The sequence below is a fragment of the Vidua macroura genome, chromosome 14, assembly GCF_024509145.1.
Source record: "Vidua macroura isolate BioBank_ID:100142 chromosome 14, ASM2450914v1, whole genome shotgun sequence".
In the NCBI taxonomy this organism is placed as follows: domain Eukaryota; kingdom Metazoa; phylum Chordata; class Aves; order Passeriformes; family Viduidae; genus Vidua; species Vidua macroura.
In genome coordinates, this window is record NC_071584.1 from 20,416,476 (window position 1) to 20,431,733 (window position 15,258).

Genomic DNA, 15,258 nt, shown 5'->3' on the forward strand with positions numbered 1-15,258 from the left:
TCCCACCAGCACCAGCCCTGGCCCTGAGGTGCTCCCTGCCTCCCGAGCAGCAGAAGGAGCAGGCTTTGCTCTGGACAACAGAGCATCCTCCCAGGACAGAAAAGGAACATCCACCTGCCCCCCAGCCCTGTCCTGCCTTCTCTCTGCCACGCTCCTCCTCGCCCCGGCCCCGCGGTTGCTCTCCTCCCTGAAGAGCCGCTCGGGGATACTATGGCCTGTTTTTATGGCAATTATGAACATGGTAAAAATAAATGCATGCATCTTTAATGTCTCAATAAATAAAGGAAAGCAGAGTCTGCTGCTAACGTAATCACAATGGCAGGATGCAGGGAGCGGGGCCACTGCAGCAGAGGCGAATGTGAAATCCAATCGTACCCCAGCAGAGGTTACACGGCTCTGCCAAGGTAATAAAGCAGAGGCAGCCTTGGTTAAGCGTAACCTTTTCTGAAATACAGCACAATATGTAATTTACCAAACAGGAACCTCCCAGAGAGAAACACGCGAGGAGCAGCGAGCCGGGGGAGTTGGCCTAGCACTCAGCACAGCTCCGTTATTACTTCCACACAGTAATTACTGCTGGAGACTCACGCTGGAGATTTACTGCACAAACTACTGGTCCCTGCAGCTCCTGCATCCGTGGTCCTGCCGGATGACTTTGGTGCTGAGGACGCAGGAGCAGGCAGACACACACGTATTTCCAGAGCACACGATACCCAGAACCTGAACACCACACACCTGACCCGGTGCTTGTCCGTCAGCCCCGCTGCTGCCATGCCAAGGGGGGTGGATGCCACCCCACAGCAGCCCCCAGCCCCGCAGATGAGCTGAGAGCAGCCAAACAAGGGAGGGCAGAAGGGATGGGAGCCAGTTTTGGCACAATCCTCACAGAGTGGGGAGCCTCTCCTATCACCCAGCACTGGCAGATGTGGGAACAGCTCCCACAAGGCCAGAGCCTCAGCTGGCTCTATTCCCTGCATCCCCAAGCCCCACCACCGTGCCCAGCAGCAGGGAGAGCCCCTGCACCCACCACTGCCCCCATCACCTCCACCCCTGTGTGTGCACAGGTCAGCCCTGGGAAAGCCAGGAGAGGAACAGCTGGCTGAGAGGATGCAGACAGCAAATTTCAGTATGTACAGGTACATTGAAGAGATTTAAACACTCAGAGCATGGGCACTGCCCCGCCAAGGCTTCAGGGGCCAAGGAATAGCCAAGGTCATCCACAGGGAAAGTCTGACCACTGCCACCAAAATCCCACAGGCTGAGGAGACACCACACGTGCTGCCATCAAACTGCCACAGCCCAGATACAGACCTGGCACTAAATTCCCCTCGGACCAACATCCCTGGGAGCTTTGCTATTGATTTCAAACCAAAAACAAAGACCATATCCTGGCTCAACTCGACTGTTCACCGACGAGCAAATTCCCCGTGATTTCTGTTCAATGGCCTGGAGTAATGTCCTTCCTGTGTACTCCCTGCTGTGTATTCCTGTGTATTCCACGTGTCCCCCCCTCAGGATGCTCTGCACCACTGATAAAACCCCTACATCCACACGGAACAAGAGGGCTCCTGAGAAGTAGGACACAGCATCCGTTCCCAGGCTTGGAATTCCCCCACCACTGGACACAGCACAAGTAATGATAATTACTTCCAGACTGCAGGCAAAACAAGGAGTGACATGGCCACAAGGATGGGAAATCCTCTTCCCTGGGTCTGCACTCTCAGAGGTGAGAGCTGCCTGTGCTGCCCACGCTGGCACAAGGGTGGGCTGCCCATCCTTCCCACACTAGCACACTCCTTCCAGCCCAGTTTCTTTACTTAGCCATGGGATTATCTGTCAAGGTTATCTCCATGCAGACTAGGGGATCAAACCAGAAAAATCAAAAAGAAATGAGATTTTTCATGGAGAAGGGTTGCTTTACAGCTTGCATTATTCAATCAAAGTTCACTTGATTTAGTTCTAGTCCATCCTGCAAGGTGCAACCACTTACTAACAGAGGCAAAATGATGGGAAAGGAGAGCGTTTTCGACATGTCAACATTTTAATTGGGAAAGGATCCGCTCCCTCTCTTAATGAGACCCAAAGAACAAAGTCAAAGCACAAGAAAGAGGGAAAAGGTAAGGCTGGCTGGCACCGATGAAAGTGTGCTCTTCATCAAGTGCATCACTGAGAGGCTGGCCCTCATCTTCTTCATTATTTTGGCAAAAGCAAATGAACTGTCACTTTCTCACTAATCAGCATCACTCCTGTGGAAACCAAAGGGGAGCCCAGCCCCAAGTCCAGCCTCTCCTTTCCATGTTCAGAGCCAAAGCACAGCAAGGACCTCCCAAGCATGCTGCCAACTCTTATCTGCTGCTCCTTGTAACTGAAGAAAGGATGCTCACACATGTCATGATCAGCCCCACAGCCTCCGTGCCATGAATAAACAATACATTCCAGACACTGGGAAACGCGGAATAACACCGTGCATGAAGTCTCTGGCCTCAGCCTGCATTTCTCTTGGAGGAGAGAAACCCTCCTCAGGGACAGGTTTGTCCTTGCTTTCCAGATGCAGACATGTTGGTGTCAGTGCCATCAAAAAGAGCCCTGGCTTGCCATACAGCTTACCAGTGCCTAATTTGGAAAACGCTTTTAACCGCTGCCTTAGCAACACAAATATAAATATAACAACAGACACACTCCGAATCGAGCAATCAGGAGGGAAATATTAAACTTTTTTTATTTTTCCCCTAGCGGTTGCTTTTGGTTGAAGACTGCCAATTCCATTAAATTAAAAAAAAAAAATATATGTACAGATGTCAGTATAACTCTTCTTGACCTGGATATCGATGGGGTGACTTCCCCGACAGCAAAAGCTCTGTTAGCAACAGGGCACTGCTCTAACAACTGCTCACTCTCCGCCTTAGAAACAGAAATAAACCCTGGCGGAGCCAAAGGCGGTCTAAGAGGAACTAGTGGAAGTGCCAGCAGAAAGGGCAGCGGGCTGCAGCAGCTCGGGGCACCACCAGCACCGTGGAGCGCTGGAGGAACAGAGGATGCTGGCTGGGTCAGTCCCCAGGGTGGCAGGGATGTGTCCTGGGCCATGCCAGCAGGCTGGCAGCAGCACAGCCCTGTCCCCGCAGCCCGCTCGCCTCAGGGCAGATGCCTGGCATCTGGCTCTTTATCACTCTTCCCTCTTTCCAGCAATTCCAGGAGCGGGATACTTTTCAAACCAAACTCCACGGAGGTGAAAATCCAGCTCTCTGCACGGCACGTGGACCCAGGCTCTCGATAAAGGGTTTGGTTCCTCACTCCACACATCAGCCCCCAGCAAAGCCCATGGTTGTTTGGAGCTGGACCCATCTCTCCCGACCCGAAGTGACAGGTATCCATCCATCTGCCAGCCTCTGCCTCACAACACGGCTCTACAGCATCTCAACACAGGGCCTTTCTGCCCTTCTTCTCACTTCAGGGTGAAAACATTTCTATCTTTCCACAAATTATTGTAAACCTGCTGCAACCTCCTGCCAAAGCATGTAGGGACTCTTCACAAAATCAGCTTCATAAAAATGACACATTTAGCACCACTTTTTCAGGGTTATCCCTTGAGCCTTTTTTCCCCTACGTGCCTTGTTAATAAAGCTTGCATGTCACCCTTTATTATTAAAAAACAAAGCGGACCTTTCTCCAAGGCTGCAATGTGCATCTCTCCTTTTGGGTTTCACAAAATCCTCCAGAAATGACGGAATCCTTCACAGAATCCTCCCCCTGCGACGGCTCCTCATCCTCTGCATCAAGCTGCACATCTCCACTTGGAGCACCAGTCTCCTGACTTTCCCTCTGTGCTGCAGGCATCACTGGGGACCACAGAAATGGCAAATTGCTCCCAAAAGTCCACTGGGCCTCCCTGGTGGGAAGGGTAGGGCTTGTAAGACCACTTCTCCTGGTCCTTCTGTATCCTCAGTCCTGTTCTCCATGGGCCACTCAATCACAGGCTCCAGCATCTGCAACAGAACTGATGCTGCCTATTAGGAGATCTCACCAGCATTTAATTCTTACGGCTTGAATTACATTGTGGGTGATACAGAATTCATGCAAATTAAATAAGAACGCTCCAGCTGCACTTGGGAAACAGTGAAAATTTCAAAGTAGGGACCAGGTCAAATGAAGTACGCATCAGCAATGAGGGAAAGTCATTATCATTTAGCAAGCTGCTCATTTAGCCCATGGGAAATAAGGAAGCGGTCTGAGACTCCTTCCCGCCGGGAGCAGGCGCAGTAGGAAGCCCCGTGGAGCACGGGATCCGAGCCCACGGCCCGAGAGGAGCAGGCAGGCTGGTGCTGCTGCTCTCACACCCGTGAGAGGCCTCTGGTCTCCCTCTGCACGCCGCCAGAGACTCAGATCCACATCCAGCTCCGGGCTGGGAGCGATCTCAAGGGACGTCAGGAGAGGTTTCCCCTTGTGATTAGCCCTGTGCTACTGGCCCTCCTCTGCCCAGAGCGGGGTCAGGGGCCAGGATGGTGACCAGGTGCAGTGCCTGACCCACGGGAGGAGCTCTGCTCCTGCTGGCCCTGCTGGCCACCAGCCCCGCTCCGGCACTGACGGCAGCACCCACAGCCAAACAGAGCCCTGCTCCCCGGGTCCTGACCTCCCACACCAGCTCCTCCTGCCACGGTGGTGTCAGAGGTTTGAGAGCAGCAGCAGCCCGAGGTTTTGGGTTAAACACCTGTGCAAACGCCACTCAGACAGCTACTGGGGCTTCCACCACGGGGGAAAATCAGCAAATGCTGACAGACTCAGCGGGGGGAGCGATGGCCAGGTCACACCAAGGAACCCACTGCCCTGTCCCCTGGCAGCCAAGCTGTGCTGTGGCTCTGAGACCCTGCAGGTCAGTGCCTTTGGAAAGGACCCATCTGGCCACTGCTGCCCATCAGCAGCTCCAGCCACTCCATGGGCACTGGAGCACAAGCCAGAGGAGGGGGCAGAGGAGCAGAGGACACATCCCTAACTGCCAACAGCCCCAGGCAAGACAGAAGGAAAACATGAAGCAATTCAGCTCTTTATTAAAGAGTATTTAGGAGCCAGTCACCTGGAAGAGATGGAAGGACCTGACCTCTGGCATCTCCCTCTGCAGCCATCTCCCCACACCCAGCTTGCTGACAGAGCTTCTCATACAGGAGACTGCAAACTGTGAACTACCAACGTAGTGTCTCTGAAAAAGTAAGTGCATTTAGCATCTGATATTGATGTTTTATAATTAGATGTAATACAGCAGATCATTTTCCTGCACTTGATCAATGAAACCAGGGTTGGGTTTGGGGTTAGGCTGTTTTGCAGACTCTGATTGCTGCCCAAGCCTACTGGAGCAGTGCCTCGCTCGCTTCAGCAGGAACGAGCAGAGACAAGGATGTGCAAACACAGCATCCATTTAGATTTACTATCCCCGAAATATAAACAGAATATTTATTTCTGGCCTTTTAAGTAGTAATTCCAAATTTAATGAGGTACAATGAACATTCCTCAGAGCCAGACTCTATGGCTACTTAACACCACCAAGCCTCTAATTACTACTGCAGCTTAAATAAAGGGCATTCTGTTATGACAGACATTATTAAACACTAAAGGAACTGAGTCCAGCCTCCATTTTCTCTTGATGAAATAAAAAGCATTGCAGAGAAATCACTGGGAGAGTTCATCCTTTAGCATCACTCCTCTCATCAGACTAAGCAGCAGTATCAAGCCAGACTGTACCACAGTGCAAGCATCCCACTAATCCACGCTGAACCCCTGTCCCCTCCCCAAATAAATACAGGCTTTGTCAATTTTTGTTTGGAAATGGATGGGAGGCAAGAGAAAAGCTGCTGCTGCGATGTGATTTTGAAAAAGAGGTACAGGATTAAAAACCCAGATTGAATCCAGGAGCAGCAGCACACAACAAAGCCAAAATTACACCCCACAAAGCCACAAACAGCGTCACCTGGTTGGAACTGTCAACAGATCAGAAATCTACAGTAATGTTATGAAGAGCAAAAATGCAATCCTAAAACACCTGCCTTACATTCACATGGTATATCTATAACCCCAAAGCTTTTTGGGGGTCATGGCACAGGGGTCCATCATTGGAACCATCACAGCAGATACCTGCTTGGCACCACTCCCCAAAATCTATTGAAAAACAAAATACTGACCCAAAAGTGTGGCAGGTGATCTAGAGAGGAGCATACAGACACGTTCTCACATGGGCCAGGAGCAGCCAGGAGGCTGGTGCTGCTCTGACAGCCACCCAGTGCTCCACCCCTGGCTGGCACAGGAGGGATTTGGGGGCAGCAGGGGCAATGCCTCCCTCCCATGTGCCCACTGAGGGGCAGGGGGCTCAGCTTGCCAGCCCCCCCAGCCTTCTGCACAGGGCTCCTGCCTCAGTGTGCCAAGGAAAACTCCCTGCAGGGATGTAACAGCCAATAAACCTCACAGAAGTTGGTTTCCCCATTACCTGTAGCTGGGACTTTCAGATGTGTAATGGATCCACACAGGCAGCTCCCAGCACAGACCACACCCCTCCCTAAGCAGTGAGAGAAACAATCTGGATCTGATCAGCAGGCCCAGGGTGATGGGGCATGACTTAGAGATATGTTAAAAAAACCTTTCAGAACTGTCCTTGCCCTGCCTCCTGCCATTAGGAATGAAAACAAATATAACAGAAGAACCCTTTTTTTAAATGTTCCCATCTCTAGGGCTAAATAAAACTCCCTGTCATTCACCTTCTGGAGTGGCAGGTCAGACCAATGCATTTTGTAGGGAACAGGAGAAATCACAGATTTGTCACTGCAAAAAGAAGAAGAAGAAAAAAAAAAAAGAGGAAAAAGAAAAACCAAAACCCAAAAATCATTGCAGCTGAGTTAAAAATAGGGAAGGCGTGAGATGCTGCTGCCAGCTTGGCACAGGATGCCTGGGCTGCACCCCCGAGCGTGCACAAGCCCTGGGGCAGTCAGGGGACCTTGGCCATGCCCCATTTTCCAGTGCAAACCCCATTTCTTCTGAGTTTTGGGCAAGCAGACAGAGCTTCCCAACCTACACAGCCCCTAGTCATCCTCCTCCCACGGCTTCACCAGAGGCCAGATCTGGTCCCACGCTTGCCCCTGGCACACGGGCATCCAGACCCAGCCCCGGAGTGGAACCTCTGCACCAGCAGCTCCTGCCTGGCTTCAGCTCAAATCCCCCCACGCTGGCAGATAATCAAACCAAGACAAACACTGTCCTGCTGTGCTCATGGTTTTATCATTCACACTGTTTATCTGGGATTGCATGGGAAGGCTTGCAATCAGGATAGCCTCAGGCAGCTCCCACTCGAAGCCTCGAGGGGATTTCGCTCACAACAAAACTCTTTATCAAAACCAGTTTTACCCTATTTTAATTTTTTTTTTTCCTTCTTGTGCAGGAAAAGGCAGCTCTCCAGCCCACAAAATCACCCTGCAGCCACGAGACTGGCAGCAAATCTGAGCAGGACTGGCCTTCCTCCCACTGCCGTGGGGAGTGGATGTGAAGCCTGGCTTTGCTCAGCTCAGCCCCTCTCAGAACCCACTGCCTCCCAAAGGTGCCACCAGCTCCAGCATCCCTGGGGACACCCTCTGCACAGCCCTTCCTCCCCTCTGAGCCGAGCTACCAGCTCTGGGGCAGCAGAAACTGAGGAAATTCAAGCCAACAGGAGCCTGTGCTCTCCCAGAACAAACTGTAGGGAAACAAATGACAGTACAGCGCTCACCAGATATGAGGATCCCAGTCTGGCACTAGCTGGATGCCCTTTTCCATCCCCACACTGCCCTTTCCCCTGCCCACAGCCACCCCACATTATTAACAGCCTGGTAAACACAGCCCGTTGGTTATTACAAAGATGCCAAAACCTTACTACTTCTTGTTCCTTCCAGTTAATGTACCATAGCCGAGGATAAATTGCTATTACAAGGAACTAAAAATAAAAATGTTTCAGAGGCCGTAATTGGCTTGTCTTGTTGGGCTTTTTAAGGAGCCAAAGTACCAGTTCCAGGCTATTAGCCCTAAGGTTGTAGGAGAATAGTATAAAATATTTCTTCATTAAAACCCTACCTTCTCCATAGAGGTGTTTTTCTTTAGGGTTTTTTCCCTCCTTTCCTTCTTTCTTTTTTTATTCCTCCTTTTTTTTTATTATTATTATTTTCTTTTTAAAAGACATGCGTTATCAAATGAGCTTTAGTTAAAAGAGGGCTTCGAAAGCCCAGAGGTGATATAAATAGACAGAGCTCAGTGCAGCTGGAGAACCAGCCAGAGTCTTCACTCATCTATTCAGGTCATTTTTCCACAAAACTTACGTAAGATTCCTCAGTTGCATCCATAATCTTGGGTCATTTTTAATAATCAGCACCAAATCCTGCAGTCCTTGGGGAGACAGTGCTCTGTGCTGGAAAGCACCCAGCCCAGTGCTGGGACAGGACCACCACCACCACAGGCTGCAACCAAGAGTGCCCAGGGTCCTCCCTGAGATGGGGACTTTTCCTTTTGAGTTTTTTTTCCTTCTGAGGCTTTTTGATGCTATTTGGTTATTAAGAGCTTTAATTACCACCATTACTCAATATCAACAACAACCACGACAGTCATGGTTTTGTTTTTGGAGGGAGCCAGGAGCTGGGTTCCATGATGCTTGTGGGTCTCTTTCAACTCAGGATCTTCTATGATTCTGTGAGAACCAAATCCATTTATTCAGCAAAACCCTCCTTTCAAAGGGAGCAGATGCTCTGCTGAGCGAGGACGCGGCGGTTTGGCACCTGCTGTCCTGATGACGATGGTGACGATGCATCAGCAAAACAGCTATAATTTATGGTCACAACTTTAAAATTGGCTTTAAGTCCTTGAGGAGCCTGCTCCGACTGACAGGAGCACCCTGGGACTGCCCTCACCACTCACACAGAGCCGGGCATGGCAGCGACCTCTCCGTGACAACAGCTCGGTGCAGCACAGCGTTCCAATAAATAACGATATCATCAGTAAGGATGATGATCAATTTCTTGGTAATATGGCCCAGGAGGGGAAGCAGAGCAGAAAAATTACAGCAGAGCCTCTAACCCCCTGCTTTTTCTCAAAGACAAGGTTGGATGACACATTTCTTTGTGAAACAACAACACAACAGGTATTTACTACTTTTACTTTGTGATGTGAAGGTTGCTGCTAAAATAAGACTATTTCTGTTAGGTACAATTGCTATTTTTTGATAGTGTCTCAGCAATACCTTGTTAAAAAGGGCAAAACAACAGTTATTAATTACCCTAATTAACCCAATTCATAAGACACATTTGTGTGGCTGTCATGACAACTGCTTTGACTAACTTGCCAAGAATAGCTTAGCTGTCCATTCAAATAAATCCCTGATAATTACTAGTCTAGTTTACTGGGCTTCTGTGATAATAATAATTAGTGCTACTGTACAAAAGGTCACGCTAAACAGTTTATGAATGATGCATTTCGCATGGTGATTACATGAGTCACGCAGCATCCAGCAAATGGACACAGCCCCATCTCCAGCATGGAGAGCTGGGATTAGATCCAGCCTGTGGCTGCTCTGCCTGCAAGCAGCATGGCAGGATGAGAGGGAGACAAAAAATACCCATGAGTTGGGTTGAGCTAGGACAGCCACCAACCTGCCTCCTCAACCTGGTGGCCAGTTGGCCACCACAGGAGATGGTCCTCCAAAAGAGGCACCAAAAAGCTTCCAAGCCCAACCTGTCACATGCTGGTATCTCACCTCTCCAGCTCATTTCTCTCCCTGACAAGGACAGGCGATCATGGATCACCTGTCTGGTTTTGGCACGCTCCCATTAGGTTTAGGATCAACGACAAAAGAGGGGTTAGATCACCAAAGGCAGCGTGAGCTTGGGGTGGACAGTCCCAGCCCTCCCCGTCTTCACCTTTGCAGGAAGAAGCCCTCCAAGTTGCAGTTTGGGTGTGTGCACAAGGAGCTGCAGCTGCAGCACACCCTGCAATCAGGGACTGTCCTCCTGCAGGCAGCAGGCACTGCTCAGCCCAGCACTGCTCCTCCTGAGGCTGCTGCTGGCTGCACAAGGAGCTACCTCCTCCAGGACCTGCCTGTGCTCTCATTTACCTTCGCAACAGCAAGCCCAGGCCAGTCAAATGTCACTTTAGCTTTGCTGAGGTTTATTGGTGAAAACTGACCTGTGGGATTCCCTCTGGCTATAACTACACAGAGGCATGGGAGGATGGGAGCACACTGCACCCACGCTGAAAAATCCTGCAGAACCCCAGGGCAGAGGGCAGTGGAGCAGGGACACAGCCAGGACATCCACTTCTAATACAGAGGACAGCTGCCAGCTCTGTGGAAATCTATGAAATCACTACATTTAGAATAAATTCTGATTAAATACCACATATGGTCCTTATTGTCCGTCCCTTGTTACCTATCACAGAGGCATCTGCACGTAAACAGGGTCTTAATCGGCAAATATTTGTCTGCCAGGGCCCCCTCCTCCCTCACCCCCACCTGAACTTGCAATTATTCTTATTGATTGACTTTAAGAGAGCACCAGGCACACGCCTCGAGCTGCCGAGCAAACAGGAACGACGGTGGCTCCGCTGTAGTCATTACCAGGGCGAGCAATTGCCCTGTCACACATGGCAGGTTATGGCTTCAGACTGGAGGCAGCAAGGCCAGATGAACGCTTAAAACGTCGTTACAGTGTGAAGAGCGAGGATGTAGAAATGACACCTCCTTTCTCAACAAATCTGCTCCCCGAGCATCTCCCAGCTCCGTGAAGAATTCATCTCATTAAGGCTGAAGAGCCAACAGAGCCCTTGGAGGGCTGACACGGGCTTGTGTCCTCTCCGCATGGCAAAATAAGCACTGATGAGGAAGTTTTAGATCTGGGGAAAGATGGATTTGAGGGCCCAAAAGGATTTCAGTGCTGAGCCCAGGCTCACCTGCACAACCTCCCCATTTGTAACCAAAAGTACATGCCAGAAGATGAGGTGCTTTTTTTAATCAGACCAAAAGGAGATCTTAGGGAAACCTGATGCCTGAGCAGAACACTCCCCAGTTTTCCCAAGTGAAGTTTGCAGCTCAGTTCAATATGTTAGTGCCTAATGAAGGTTTCCCCCATACTCTGCAGGGTACAATCATTCTCCTCCTAATGAGCATGTGTTAATGGCATATTAATGCTGACAACAACTAAGTGCAGGGAACAAGAGGTGAACATATTCCAAATTTCATCTCTTTTTTTTTTTTTTTTCCCCCAAACAAAGGAGCCCACCGCGTGGCTGAGCAAGCCCCAGCCTGGCAGGAGCCTGTGGCTCCCACAGCGATGCTGCCAGCTCTGGTGCAGGGGCTCAGCACAGGACACAGAGCCCAGATGCCAGGGCCATGGCTCTGCTCTCTCACTGACCCAATCCCCAAAATTAGCTGCTGTCCAGGGAGAGCCTCAGCCCAAGAGTGGTGCTGCCCCTAGGCACAGCCACCCTGGGGGCTGGACAAGGAGGCAGAGGAAGCACTCAGACACCTGAGAAGTGGTTCAGGGGTTCGGGTGCTGTATGTGAGCCACAGCCCTGAGGATTTGCCTCCTGAACGTCGCCTGAGCTGGGTCCCTGCCAGAGCATCCAGATGTGAATCTGAATATGAAAAGTCCAGGCGGGAGCAGGTGACAGAGGCGCAGGCGCGGGCTCCAGCCCCATCCTGGTGCCGGCGTCCCAGCCCATCTGGGTTTGTCTCAGCAAGTTTGCATAAGCTCTCAGGCACGGAAAAGAACACACATAATGGGTGTTTTCCTGTTTTTTCATCTTCACTTCTGAAAACAGCTCTCGAAACCCTGACAGCTCCCCAAAGCCAGCACCAGTCTGCCGCAGCATGTGCTGCCCACCACCAGGCACTGCGGGGAAGAGGAAATCTAATTCTCTAACTGTCCAACTTCCACGTGCTCCCACCATCACTTACATTTACATTTCCAGATCGATAATCGATGCCAGAATCAATAACAGGGAATTTAGCTACATTATAAAAACAGTAAAATCAGCCAATACTGAGGAATGACTATTGAGTCCTGTGTTTTCTGTACTCACTTAGTCTAATAACGGTGAATGGTATTTTCCAAGTACATTATTCAGCAATAAAACCACTGAATTATTTGATCTCTCTCTAACCTTTATGATTCTAAGCACTCTTTTTGACCCAGATTGAATGAGGCAACATCTGCAGAGCCTTTCACAAAATTGTACTCGGTGTGCACTATTGTAGCTCTGCTGCCAAAGATAAATGTTATTATTTTAAAGCCATCATCCTTCTAATAGATGAGCAAACACACTGCATTAGCATAGCCTGCAGAGCTCCAGCACGGGTGAGAAAATGCCAGAGGGGTTTAGCTTAATGGAATTTTACATACCTGACTTAGGATGGGTTAATGCAATCCACCAACACGGGAGTTGGAAAAGCTGCCCTGTGGCATACACCTGCCATCACAAACGATGGTATCATCCAACAAGCTCCAGATCCCTGGGAGAAACATGAAGGATTCACACCCAGGGCTCAACAGGGCGTTGAGATGAGGACCTCATCTACAGATGACTCTCCAACACACTTTGACCTACACGGTTTATCACCAGCCTGGGTGTCAGCTGGAGCAGTGCTGGCATTACCTGTGGCTCCATCAGAGGGTGTAGGAAGTGCAATACCTGTCACACACCTGCCTGCTGCTGCATCAGCTGCACCCCAGCCTTCACCAGGCCCAGGAGAACTCACTGCAATTCCACGTTCAACAGGGAGACACTTCAAGGCTCAGCACAAATCGCTTATCCAGCTGGCACAGGCCATTACTTCACTCCAAATTTAGACAAGGAGCTAGAGGGAGACACTGAAGCAGAGATGTTGTGCTTCTTCTCCAGCAAGCCCTCCAACAGGTGCCACAGACAAGCTCTGCCCCAGCAGGAACAGTGAAACTGGGAGCTGCCAACAGCCCCAGTGTCCCTTTGCTGGTGATGCTCTCCTGGGGACAGTGGGGACTGGAACTGTCCCCTGGGGACAAGTCCCAGCACAGCCCTGCCAGGGCAGCACTGCCTGCAGGGCACCCCACCAATCACCAATGCAGAGCACGCTCTAATTTGAATTATAATTACACTTATAAGCACACAGATTACAACTATTTATACTACAAATAAGACCATCCTGTATTTTAATTAACAGAAAATGACGGGAACTCAACTATAGCCTCTACTGGGAACAATATCTAACAATTTATTGAAGCAAGGCCATGCCAGCCCCACAAGCAGCCTGGCAGGAGAGGGGGAGTGGGCAGGGCTGGGGGTCCCACCCATCTGAGCCCTCACACAAGAGCAGGAGCTGCTGCCAGAGTGGGCAAGAGGTCAGGAGAGAGGATTCCCAGGAGAGATGGGAGGAGAGAGGATTCCCAGGAGAGATGGAGGGGAGAGGATTCCCAGGAGAGATGGAGGGCTCATCCCTGGGCAACCTGCAGGCAAAGCCTGAGGATGGAAGCAGGCAGGGCACAATGGCTCTGCCCTTGCTGGCTGATGGGAATTTAGGGAAGACCTGAGCAGGGCACAGTCAGCGAGGGCAGGAGCCCAAGGACCTGGAAGGGCACCTGGCTGAGGAGCTCCTCTGGCTCAAAGCCCTCAGGAGGGACTTCAGGAAATGGCAGCTGGAAAATACAGCTCTTCCACCCAGCCAAGCAGATGCACACAAGGTTATTCAAAGGCTACTGCACTTGGCCTCAGTGATGCCTCTGCTGCAGGTAAAGGAAATGAGAGGGAGAAACCACAGAGCTCAAATCACTCAATACAACACACGTTCACTGGGATACTGCTGCAAGAAAGCCCATAAAGTATCATGCAAGACTATCCTTTTGATGAAATTTTAAAAAAACCTTACTAGAAATCTTTCCCAATTTAAGAGAAATTTCTTATCTGCCATGTAAATATAGTTGCAAAAGCTTTTTTTATAGAATTCACAAGTTATACATTAGAAATATGCATCAGAAATTCAAATTTTCCAAGAGGAAATATTTAAGGAACCTACCAACCCAAACCATTCTATGATTCTATGAAAACAAGAGAAGCCTCTCCACTTCCAGTACAAGTGAACCATAAAACCCAAAGCAGTAGCATAAAAACAAATGAGATGTATCTGATTATATGACATATTATATACTCACACAATTAGGTGCAATATGTAATAATTCTATACACACTTTTTGTGTGCATAAGTATAGAGGTGTGAGCATGGCAGTGTTAGGTTACTGTTTCAACCTGATGATCTTAAATCTCCAACTTAAATGATTCTGTGATTCTATGTAGGATATCACAAATACAAGATGCAACATACAGTATGTAATATATAATAATATATGTATTATAATTATATTATATATATATATATATATAATATAATCACATCCACGGGAGCACTCAGGTTTTGCTATTAAATACAAGCAGCTGCTGCCACACCAGCCCTAATCCTCCATGGGCCCTTGGAGCAAACCCCTTTGGTCCCTCCCAACCAGGACCCTACCACAGGCTAGAAAACCCCTGGAAAGCCCCAAGAGCTGCCAGGATGGGGTGGCAGCCCCAAATCACCAATACAAAACATGTGTTCTTTACTGGGGAACGTGGCAATGCTCAGCTCTTAGTTGAACTCAGTCTTAACTGCCTTTTCCAACCAAAATGATTTGCTGATCTCGGGAAAAGCCAAAGAGCATTGAACCAAGGGCTTGCCTAAAACCCAGGGAGTGTGGCATGGTTAAACACGAATGGGAGCTGCTGTATTTATCCCTGTTGCAAGGTATTCAAGAGAATTTCTCCAAAATCAAGAAATTCAAGAGAACTTCCCAAATCACCAATACAAAACATGTGTTCTTTACTGGGGAACGTGGCAATGCTCAGCTCTTAGTTGAACTCAGTCTTAAGTGCCTTTTCCAACCAAAATGATTTGCTGATCTTGGGAAAAGCCAAAGAGCATTGAACCAATGCTTGCCTAAAACCCAGGGAGCGTGGCATGGTTAAACACGAACGGGAGCTGCTGTATTTATCCCTGTTGCAAGGTATTCAAGAGAATTTCTCCACGCAACAGCTTGGAGCGATTACATTAAGAGATGTATAATTTGGTTAGGCTGACCTCAGAATGGAATAAAGAGCTGCTGATTTCCATAATGTCAGCCTCCGACGCTCAGAGAGGTCGGGGAACCTACAGCGATACACAACGCACTCTGGGGGTAGTTAAGCTGAGAGATCTGCTGGGATTTG

At 49.5% G+C, this 15,258-nt stretch overlaps 1 protein-coding gene across 2 annotated transcripts in view; it reads right to left on the reverse strand.

Moving 5' to 3' along the window:
• PCDH19 (protocadherin 19) overlaps window positions 1–15,258 on the reverse strand; it is a 56,596-nt gene that overhangs the window by 29,451 nt on the left and 11,887 nt on the right. The gene's annotated exons all lie outside the window — the stretch shown is intronic.